General features: G+C 42.6%; 1 pseudogene; it reads right to left on the reverse strand.

The window, feature by feature from the left end:
- LOC138452628 (leucine-rich repeat-containing protein 4B pseudogene) overlaps positions 1–12,448 on the reverse strand; it is an 889,435-nt pseudogene that overhangs the window by 144,728 nt on the left and 732,259 nt on the right.

Genomic DNA, 12,448 nt, shown 5'->3' on the forward strand with positions numbered 1-12,448 from the left:
AGGGATGCCGGAATTAAAATTCATACCAACAGAAAAATATACATTATCCACTGGGACAGATTTCCCTCGAAACCAAATTTACTTTTTCTCTTACATCATGCTCATAAAATAAATAAGTTGTTTTTTTTCATTTTTTGGTTTGTTCTGGTTTTCAATCTTCACTTCAGTCTAGTGGAATCAGCCACTAAACTGTAGCTAGCCAGCTAATTATATATAAAGGGTAATGCCCTGCTTGCTCTTGTGGGAATGTGTTTGCAGCGACTGAAACATTCAACTACCCTTAAGGTGAACATAGTTCCAGGAATCTGCTGGGCATTTTGTAGGGCAATACCGCAGTTCCACTGTGGGCTGCCCGCATTCCCTTACTAAGCCGTGGGCAATGGGCTGATTACGCTAAAAACCCCTTGCACCACAGCTCTACAGCCCACCATAGCAGAGTAACCTTGATCCCTATGCATAGCCTGAGCTGTCAATCCCTCCAAAAGCCAGGATTTTGGAAACTTCCCAGCTCCTCTAAAACAACCCTCTCTCGTGAAGAACTCTCCACACCTTCAGCAGTCTGTTTGCCTATGTGACATAGCACGCATTTCTGTCTGACAGCAGTGCTGAGAAGTCCTGAGATGCTATTCTCTTTGCTACTGCTCTTCTTGTGCAAAGACCAATGTCTCGCGCTGCTGCTCCCTCAACCATCTCCGCTACTGGTGTTCTTCTCCTAGCTGCACACTGCTGCTTCCACGCTGAAATCTGCATACATGCCGCTGACAACATGATGCCTCAAGCTACTTGCCACTACTTTGTCTCTAGTGTTGGCCACTCAAAAACAACCATTGCTCAATGCAGAAACCAATTCCACTTGCTGTACCAAAATCCTATGCCCGAAGACTAGTCTTGCGGTGAAAGGGTAGAGGGTGCAAAAGGGGGAAGAAAATGGAACTGGTGGAGGGACAGTCATAGTGTTGTTCTGTCAAGACTGTGAGTACCAGTTGGCACTGATTGTGGACTGTTTGGGACTCATTCATCACCGGCATCCTCGCTGGGCAATCCCTAGGCCTAACTGTGTCTTTACTTTCTTTTTGCAGGGCTTTGGTACTTCCTTATTTAATTTCAGAAACTACATTTCCCATAATGCACCTTGTGGCAGTTTTCATTCCATGGTTATTCCTATGCAACCCCAATCCACAGAAGCCTTATGTATCAGTGCTGCTTTGAAGTTCCCAGGACCAGAGAAGGAGGAGGCCGATTATTTTCTGGTGTGGTGCTCCAAGTGATGGCGATGAGCCTGCTTCAGCTCAGGGCAGGACAGTGTTTAGGCAGCTGCCTGCAGGGGCACAAGTCTCTTGCAAACAGTTCACTCCCACCCCCTTGTGCTTTGATCCATGGATTTCTGTTGTGTCATGTTGCTTCCAGATTCAGCTCCTGTTCCATTGCCCTGCATTGCCTGCTTTCCAGCCCTGCTACTATGCCTTCACTGCCCTCTCTTCTTCAATGCACCTGTATGCCTCTTGCACTGCAGCCCTGGTCCTCTGCTTGCAGTTCTCTGTTCTCTGTCTGCAACCCCTTACACTCTACCACCAATTATCTTGTTCCCTTCCGGCAGTTTCTTGTTCAGTGCCCATTGTCTGTGTTCCCTGGCTTTAGCTTCTTAGATTCCAGTTCTGAGTTTCCTTGTTATCTTTCTGCAGTCCTGGACTCGGTAGTCCAGCCCAGAGTTACAGTTCCTTGAATCCCTTGTTGCAGGTCTGCAGTACAGTCCTTGGTATCCCAGTCCAGAGTTTTGATCCTGAATTTGCTTGTTCCTGGTCTATATTTCACTCCGATGTTCCTTGATTCCGGTCCTTAGTTTCTAGTCTACAGTTCCAGTCTCCTGTACCCTTGCACTTAAGATTCTTGTCTTTTTGCTTTCCTCCTCTTCTGGTTCTCTGTCCTGAACCTTATTCCCTTTGACTCCCTATACTTTCCCTGGATATTTCCGTAACTGTTCGTGTCCTCACTTGTGCTTGTGTAATTCCTTTGGTCATAGTTTGACTGCTGGGTTTCCCAGTAGGCAATCTCTGCCCCTTTCCTTTGTCACATTTCGGTATTGTACCTTGCGCCATATTGTTTACAGTGTACTGGTTCCTGTTTCAGGAGGCAGTCACTGCTCAGTTCCTGCTGGACTCATATAGGTTTCAGTCTTGTGAGCACTGTTTCCTTGTTTGTGCATTGAGAGTGGAGCCCTGTAATAGCAACCAGCTCAGAAGGCTAGTGTTTCCCAACCCCGTGGGAAGCACTTCCCCCATTCTGTGTACAGCACAATTGGGAACCTAACGTGTTTGTCTTACTTGTACTTCTAGTTTATGTTACTTATGTTTTTAATCTATCCTGCATAAATGAGAATGTAAAACACAGAGTTGCAATGGGCACACATTTATGTAACCCCTTTTAGGGGGAAATAAACTAAAGAAAAAGAAGAGAATCATGAATGATCCCCTAGCATTTGATGCCGGGCAGGAGACCATAAAAGTAAAACAAAATAGAACCCTGGAAAGGGCATGAGCGGAGCGCCATTGCTTCAGGTACAGGTAGCCCAAAAACACATCGAAGCATTGCACCGGTGCTCCACTCAATGCTGTGCTTGCATATAAATGATGACCTGGTTGACCCTGCTTGTCACCGCCACAGCCCAGGCCTCAGCTCTCTGCAGCATCCTATGGCCTGGAGGGGTGCCATGTTCACTGCTGGTGCCCGGCTCACTTGACTGGTGCCTGGCAGCCTCTAATGGCCGAGGTCTGCAGAGACCCTGCAGGCTTTGGCTGGCAGACTCAGCCCGGGTGGAATAAAAATAACAGGGGTGGCTGCAAACAACGCCGGCCTGCACCTGGTAGATGCAGCCCAGCAGAATTCACTAAACGGAGCTCCTCACGCAGCTGCTAATGTTTTTCCCTGCACCTGACAAATGTAGCTCAGCCTACTAGAACTTTGGGGGCCGCCCACAGACTACTACTGCCCTGCCTCCCTGCTGGATACTGAGGAGCCACAAAACCAAGGTAACATGACCTTGCGGGGGGAGGGGCCTGAGTCCCAATAAAAGCCACATACAAAGAGGCTTCATTATGGTTGCTAGGATCCATTGAGAAAGGCACAGCGATTGCATGTAGAGAGGAGGCTGCAACAGATTTGTGCAGGAACAGGGCCATTTGGAGTACGGGAGAAGGCAGGGGAAAGAATACCAGAAGGAAGGTGGTAGGGAACAGCAAGGAGGTGGAAAGCAGTTATACGAAAGTAGTGAAAAAATCAGTGAAGAGGAGGTGGTAAGGGTTTTCAAGGAAGGTGGTAGAAAGGTCAGTGAACATTACTGAGCTCAGGAAGAGCAAAGCCTGGAGTGTTGAGAAAGGTGTATTAACTTGAAGTATTGGAGAAGACACCCTGTTGTCCTATTGAATATTGTTTTAAGTTGTTTGTTCTTACGCATTTAGCCCAAACCTGTATATATTATGAAAAGACCTAACTTGAACTATATAGTGCTGTGTCTACCTGTTGTTGATCCTGCTCAGCTTTGTGTCACAGGGTATGAGTGTGAAAGCTAAATTGCGAGAGTGTTAGCTAAGAGCAAGAGTGTGAACTTGGAGGGCGAGTGAGAACGAGAGCTAGAGTGTGAGCAAGAGTAACAACAAGGGTTTGAGAATGAAAGCTAGGGTGTGAGAGTGAGAAGTAAGGTGATATAGTGAAGAGCTCTGTATAAGGTTTGGAGATAAGGTTAAAGAGAGAGTCATGGTGCAAGAGAAGGGACATGTGCACTGCTTCAGAGGCTGCAAGTGTGTAAGGGTGACTTCAATACTTTAGGATTTTCAGCTAAAGTCTAATATGAAATTCTATGGAAAAACGTTGTCACGGGGATGTTATGGTTACAGGTAAAACCGAAAAACCTGAGAAATTCGCCAGTTATGGTAAGCTAAGCAACCATAACTAGCGTCACCACACACTGTTAAGACTAACACCCAGGACATCAAAGATGACATCACTGATGACATCACATGTGAAATACATTTTGATGAAAAGTCCCTACAAGGGGTTGTGTTTATTATGTTGGTAACAAGATGTCAGGGGTGATTGTGTAATGTTAAACATGTAATAACTAGCTAACAATTCAAGACTTACTAGTGCTAGTACAAACAATACATATGAAGACCCACAATGCATACATATCAGAGGCACATACAGGGACACTACAGTAAGGAAGAAAGAAACAGCATCATCAGAAAATGTTGATAGCATTAAAGTTTATCTTCATGTATGCAAATGAATTGTGTGTTTGAGGCTTGCTATTGCCCCATGCATGTGCACCATGAGCTGAGACCAAACCCTAAGGAAAGTACTTAAAGAACATATGACAAGGTTAACGTCTAGCTATACAGCACCCTTTGAATTTTTATATTCTGAATGTCAGTGAACAAAACTACCTGGCCTAGATATTTCAGTGAACAAAAATAAGTGAGCCAGATATGTGATGTCATCAGTGATATGATCAATGACATTTGTGATGTCATCTTTGATGTCCAGGGTGTTAGTCTTAGCAGAGCATGGTGGTGGCGCGAGTTATGGTTGCTTAGCTTACCATAACTGGCAAATTTCAGAGGTTTTTCGGTTTTACCTGTAACCATAACATCCCTGTAACAACATTTTTCCATTGAGTTTTATGGGTTTTTATTAGTGCGACTTAACTATAATATCCGCTTAACTAAGTTTTTTCATTGAATTTTATAGGTTTTTACTAGTGTAACTTAACCATAACGTCCCTATAAAAAAATTTTTTCATTGAAATTCACAGGTTTTCATTAGTGCAACTTAACCATAAACTTCCTTTAACAAAGACTTTTCATTGAATTTCATAGGTTTTTATTGGTGCAACTTAACCATAACGTCCCTTTAACAAAGTGTTTTCATTGAATTTCATAGGTTTTTATTAGTTCAACTTAACCATAATGTCTCTTTAACAAAGTTTTTTTCAGAGAATCCCCTGGGTTTTTACCTTTTCCTGCAACTAACTAATATCATACTTATGGCAATATAGCAACATTTGTGTCCAATTTATAACATTTCACCTTAAACTCTGCCATTTCCCACTTTCTACCATCATTTTTTAAAACTTCTATACTTTTTCAACTGTTTTTGTTTGCGTCGACGTCCGCAAACGTCTGACGTCACTGTGGACCTTCCGGACAGTGCCACGTGACCATACATAGACTCAATACATTTTTCCAACATTTGCATTAGCATTTTGTGTTATGCTAATGGTAATAATGGGGCGTTCATCCCCCGTTTCAGGGACTGGAACGGGGGGTAACGGCCTGGCAGCCCAAGTTATCGGCACAAGTTTAGTGTGTTTTTGTGCACCCTGATGCCTGCGGGCTTCGGTGCGTTATAAATATATAAATAAATAAATAACGAGGGCTCCGGATCATTATCTTCCATTGCAGCCCCTGCAATGGCTGATAAAGGCCATTAGCACCCCTGGTTCCCAAAGCGAGAACCCGGGGCGAACATCTGAATTGTCCCCGAACTTCACATGACTGTTCGCGGACATCTGGACCGTTCGCAGACTTTTACTTTTAAGACCTGTTTTTTGGCTTCTTATGGCTATATCCCATCCCATCCACATTACCCCTGAACTCCCCAGAGATTGTTTAATAGGTCTGACAAGTGTAATGTTGTGTTTTTTCATATGTTTTGACCGTGATGGGGGGGTCGCGTCCGATGATCGCGGAAATCACCTAGCCCTCTGGGCCAATAAGAGTCATGTCTGCAGACCGAACAGGGAAATGGGTCCACAGAGCGGAGCCAGATGTCACACATTTTTTGGACCTACATTTTGCCCATTTAAAAAAAAAACTACTGGACGGATTTCTACCAAATTTACAAAGGAACGCGTTTGGGATAAAGCCACCTCTCCTGCTGCATATTTGGTGAAAATCCGTCCAGTGGTTTGGGCTGTAGGCGTGAGCAAAGTTTTTCTCCAATCAGTATATGGAAAAAAAAATTGACACCCCCATATAACTTTGCCCCCCTTGACGAAACCCCACCAAACTTAGCAAAAAATTCAAAGTGGGCCAAATACTTTTTTTGCTAAGTTTGGTGAGGATTCGTCCAGTGGGAGCGAAGTAATAAGCCACCCAAAAAGTGCTCTCCGTATGAGATGAGCAACATAACCATAACTACCGCAGGGCCGGCAACATCTATTAATGGTAACATCTCTTAACCCCACTCTCCAATGTTTGTTTCTGTGGCCACAAATGGTAGACAGTGGCCTCTGAACCCATTGTGGTATAGTATGGACTGCATCTGGTGGTAGGCTATGGGTATTACCCAAATTAACCTTTTACAATTGACCTTTTGCACAATTTACCTAATTATTGTGGTCCTAATTGACCTTCTGCACAATTGATCTTTTTATTATTTTAGTTATTTTATATATGTATTGGGTTGCTTTTGGATTATAAATAATATAAGGGGATTGGGTGAGGGGTTGCAGGGGGTTTTGGATTGGGTGGGGGTTACGGGGGGTTTCCCCCTGCATATATGTCCTAATTGACCTTCTAAATTAGGTCAATTCTCCCGAGGTCAATTGTGAAAAGGTCAATTAGTATACAACCAGGCTATGTCCAGTGGCTATTGTGGGTGGGTTTGTGGGGCCGGGTCATGGTTGAGCTTCATGCTCTCTGCAACTCATCCATGACTTGCATCCCCAACATGTGCTTCTCAATGTGTCACTCGTGAGTATGTGCTGCAAAAAAAGCGGCCACCATGTAGTTATGGTTAAGTGGCTTAACTCATAGAAAGAACTGTTTTTGGGTGTTTTATAACTTTGGCGCTGTTCAACAAATCCCCAGCAAACTTTGCCCAAAAAATGGCCACCTTGGCATTATTTCGTGAAATTTGGTGCAGTTTCTGCAAGGGTGGGCAAAGTTATAGGAGGAGTCCTAAAATGCTTTAAATACTCATAGACCTAATGGAAAAATTGTTTTGCTCATGCCTACACTACAAAACGCGGGACAGATTTTCACCAAACTTCCACAAGGCGCACGACTTGATCCCGAAACCGTGCTTTTGCAAATTTGGTGTAAATCCATCCAGTATTTTTTTTTTTTTAAATGGACAAAATAGGTTAAGAAAATGTGTGATATCTGCATCCGGTCTGCAGACTCCTTTCCTGTTTCGGTGTCCGTGGACGCCTCTGAATCAGTTAGAGAGCTGCCTGGTGGTAACCCATCGTGGTAAAAAGACAAAATTACACTTGTCAAACTAATGAAACAATCTACGTGGCGGTGAGTGGTGATGAGAATGGAATGGGAGATGGCCATGTGAAGCCAGGAATCTGTTGCTTTTTCTTCTGCGAAGTCCACAAACATCTCTGATGTCCGAGGACATTGCTGAGACATTCAGCCATATTGCAGGCACCAGGGTAGAAATAATGCATTGACGGAGGACAAGGGCAGTGCCACTTTAACTCCATAGCCGGGCCATAGCCGGGCCCCTGGTGGCCATGGCCACAGGCCATGCCTCATGCACCAAAGTTATATCACTATTGTTTGTACCTACATTTTGACACATTGAAAAAATAAAACACAAGATGGATTAACTGCAGATTTGCTAAACCATGCTTACGGGACCTGGTCGAAGCTCCACACTCACGTTTGGTGCAAATCAGTATGTAGCTGCAAGCAAAATGTGTTTCCCTTTTAAGTCGATCCCGATTTCTGCAAGTTCAGAACTTCCTCCTTACAACTTTGCCTAACCTTAACGAAACTGAACCAAAATATTTAAGTCAGATCTATATTGTCTTTCAGGTTATCAGGCAGATTCGTCAATCGGTACCAAAGTTATAAACTGCTCTTTGCCAACACTGAAACACCCCCCTTGACGAAAACGTACCAAACTTTGCAAAAATATTCAAAGTCGGATCTATATTGTTTTCACATGGGTTTGAGCGGATTTGTCAAACAGCACTAAATTTTAAAGCCTCCCAAAAACTGTTCTTCGCCGACCATGTAATGAATATATGTATGCGTGAATGTCCTAAAAAATGTGTTAATGTTCGCGAACATCAAAGCAATGGCCCATAACGTGTTCACAGACTTCCGAGAAGAAAAAAGCACCTGGTGTTTGCCCTTTTCTGGACATATTCTACCCCATCTTCACCACCCCTCACCTCCCCAGATGTTGTTTTTATGACAATTGTAATGTGCTTTTTACAATTTTTTTAGCGTGACTTCCGCAGACTATGGGTGTAGTTCATGAATCCAACATGGTGTCCATTTCAAAAGTTGTGATGCACCAAGTTTCTCAACTGACCAATCAGCACCTTTATGCGATGTCTCAATATATTAAGCGGCTATCTGATTCATCCAGAGGCGTGCACAAACTGAATCAGGAAATGAGTACCGAGATATCACAATTTATTTTGCCTACATTTTGCCAATTTTTACAAAAATCTACTGGACGGATTAATTAACGCCAAATTTGAGACAGCACACTTTCAGTACCAGTCTGCCACTCCTCACGCGGCTTGGTCACAATCCGTCCAGCAGTTCAGGCTGTAACCATGAGCAAAATTTGTTTGCCATTCAAGTCTAGCCAGATTTTGAAAAGTTTGGCCCCTACAGCTTGGCCCCGCCTTGACGAAACCACAATAGACTTTGCAAAGAGTCAGGTCTCCTGGGATATGGGTTCATATTGGATCTTTGAGTACACACTGACTCTGTAGGACTATGTTGCCCATGTGCCCATGTTATCTCAGTGAGTCCGCCTTAGCTCTGTGGCCATAGAACGGCTTTGGGAGGTCTCATGGCATCATGCGCTGTGTGAACCTATACTAGCTACATGTGTATATTTTGGCTTTACTCGGTTAAACCTGAAGGTTCTATCAATCCATTCTTTAGAAATGTCTGGGTAGATGTGATGGAATTTCTAGGAAGCATGGCATTCGTGGCAATTCTTTAACATTGATAACAGCAGTTCTCAAGCTCCCTCTCCAGCCATGTTGCTTGTGAATTTCCTCAAGGGACCTTTCTGTCACTGCTTTTACTTAAAATCTACATAAAGCCTGTAGCAGAGGTTCTACCAGTGCTTCATATTGTAGTATTAATATTCTACTCACTATTTATTTTATGTTGAGAGTAAAATATATTTTTAAGAGTAAAAAAGTATTCACATTCCTAATGTGGGTATTTATTAGGTGAGTGAAAATACATTACCACCTGGGCCGAGGGGTGTGGGGGAGCAGCCAAACAGGTTCCATGTATCACGGGTTGAAACCGCTGTTCTCAGCCCACGTTCCACAGAACCCGCAGGCTGCCCTCTCTGCCCCAGACCATCTTCGCCCCACACACCTTTCCCTGTTTTGTTTTATATTCCCAACCCCCATCCCCAGAGCGACTTACCTGATTGTGGAAGCGGTGAGGCCCTTCGCTGTTGCTTCTTCTCTCCATCTCCCTTTGTGAGGCGTATCAGAAATGGAAGCAGGACAACGTAGGGAGCCCCGCCTTCCATCTCTGTGGTGGCCATCTTTGAACTGTCATTTCTATGAGGGATCTATGAGCGTCCCGTTCATTCATAGAAAAGACTGGTCTAACAGCACCCTGCGTCACCGCTTTGGTAACCCGGGTGCTAACGGCATTAGTAACCCATTCCACAGTCTGCACCGGGGGATAACGTCCCGATGCCCTCATAAAACTCAGGCTTCTGGGTTGTTACCCCGTGGTGCAGCATGTGGCACTGGTTGCTAATGCCATAATGTAGCTATACAACAGATTTACGTTTCTAGTTTAGTAAAACTATAATGCAACTTTAAATCAGTTATATTTTAATTCATCCTTCTCTATACATAGTAATTCATGAAAATTAAAAGATGCCGTTTTACCTTAGAGTTCCTCTTCAGAGCAGGCAGTCATATCACTAAACATTCCTCCTGTGGCACTTCTCTGCTGGTATCACTGATTGATTGTATCTTTGTATCTGTGTGGGTAGATGCAACAAGCAGGCTCCTATGTGTCCATTGTTTACTATTTGTTGTTGCAGGTATTTTTACTCCCTTTGTTTTGTTATCAATATTTTCCTTTTAAGGGATAGAAATGTCCACTGTTTCTCTGTAGCGCTTGGTGTTACCATACCATGAGTTGCAAGTACACAGTTAGGTGGATTCAAGTAGAAGAAAAGGAGACGTGTCCACCAGAGGCTTGCTTAGTCCCATTCAGAAAGTCCAGCTCTTTGAAAGATATACATTGCGTGTTGATGGTTAAATATCGCCCACTGCAAAAGCATGTCCTGGTTGGATATAATGCAAAAAAAGTCATTATTTTTCACTATTGAACAAATTTTTGCAAAAAACAATTAAACACACTCATTCCAAAATCAAAAACATAATAAACTTAGATGCAATAATCCACCAAATATAATAATTCTCATTATCATAATTGCAGTTATATTAAACATAGTTAATTACCAATACTTGTTATTGACACAATTTGCAAAAACATTTTGTACATATAGAGAAATAGAAAAACACAATACAAATATGCATAGTTAAGTAATCAATCAATGTCCAAAATAAAAAATAAACACAATGAGCTTGTTTATATAGCATTTTGTCTCAAGATCCATATTGAGTGTAGCCATAGACAGAAAGGCTCCACATCTGAGTTTCATCAATCTATAAGCCAATGACCAGCCTTCTGTAAGAAGTTACATCAATCTGTACCAACTTTTGTAGCAACAAATATTCAAATGTGTTTCTATGGACTACCTTTGGTAATTCCAATAGTCAGTCCTGTGTGGAGAGATTATACCCTTAAGAATGTCCTAATATTTTTTATGTTAATGTGATTGCCTAGATCCATAATTTTACTTATCCATACCTGGGGCTCTAAAAAGTTCTCTTTGATGTCAGCTAAAACCTCTTCGGCTGCTCTTCGCATTGATTTTATACTCCCCAGTAGGGTGACCAGTAAATAATGCTTTTCGTTTTTTAACAACTAGAGAAATTATCGAATCCAAATTATTCAATAACATGCATTACTTTACAAGTACTTAATAGGTATCAATAAAGGCTTCCTCTTCCATCAATTTCCAAATAAACTGTGGTGCTATGATATGAAAATCAAATGTGATATCCTTAATATCTGTTAAAACGAGTTCCCTTAATATAGTTAGAGTTTTTTTATATTAATTAATCTTATCTTCTTACCTACATTTTCTGCTGCCTCTGAATTAATACCCCAGCACTCAAAAATGAGGTGCATTATTCACACCAAGATCAGAATATATATAAAAAATTAAATACACATGACCTAATTAGACATTCTTTCTGCATCACTGATGTGAAAGCATCAAGAACAAAGGAGTATTATTCTTCTAAATAGCAGTTGCTAACAAATTTAGTAACGCATGCTTCCTAAATTCCCTCGTGTACTCAGCATTGCATCTGAGCCGCTGCCATAGTACCTTTCAGCCACACCATTTGTCTGGTGTCGTTATGACTTCATGTTGAGGAACGTGTGCCCACTGTGTATCTTGGACCGCCAATCTGTGTTCTAAATTTTTTGATTGCCCATCTATTATCTGATTTTAAAGAAATATACTTCATATTGTAAATTCATGTTTGTATTCAGTGTGGCGATATGACCCTTTGCCATGTACCATTGGCTGTAGCATGCACCGTGCATTGTAATGACAACATAATGCTGCAGACGTATATGCCTTCTCCGTGGCTCGAGATAAGAGCCGCCATTTTGTGTTCACCCATCTATTTGCTACCGACTTCCGCTTACAAAATGAATGCAGTCATATTTATTTAAGATAAATGTAATATGCAAGTGACTTGGCCATTTAAGTACCGGTCTGAGTATCTCCTATTAAAGTTAATTATTCCCTTTACTTGAAACAATTTACATATTAATCAATTAATTATGTTTATATGTCTTTATCTGTTGTGAGTAAACAGTGTTTTAATGGTCATTATTGTACCTATCATGAAATATGAATAACGAATAGGTAAAATCGAATCGATTAAAAGAGACATGGTTTTGAAAGTCAGATTTAGCTGTAAGATGTCTGTGGGGCTATGGTTACTTTATGTACTCATGTCACTTCTGGGGCCTATTTTAGCTCAAGGAGATTGTGTTGGCTGTATGGATTATTAGTACCCGGCACGCGCAGCGCACCGGGAATCCAACGTGTTGATTGGCTCATTTCCGAGCCATACCACACAGTATTCCCATGTACGCCATGCGTGCCGGGTACTCTGTTCCTGGCGAGGGGCATGGCAGCCCCTAAGCCAATGAGGAGGCTTGAAACAGGGCAATCCCTGCTCCGAGCCTGCCCATGGCTGGAGGCTGCCTTCGTCCCCCGCCGGGGACTCAGGTAAGCCTTTTTTTTCTTTTTCCCACCCTCCTCCCACCGCCCACCTCCCTGACCT

The sequence above is a fragment of the Ambystoma mexicanum genome, chromosome 1p (genome assembly GCF_040938575.1).
Source record: "Ambystoma mexicanum isolate Mex_15411 chromosome 1p, UKY_AmexF1_1, whole genome shotgun sequence".
NCBI classification, from domain to species: Eukaryota; Metazoa; Chordata; class Amphibia; order Caudata; family Ambystomatidae; genus Ambystoma; species Ambystoma mexicanum.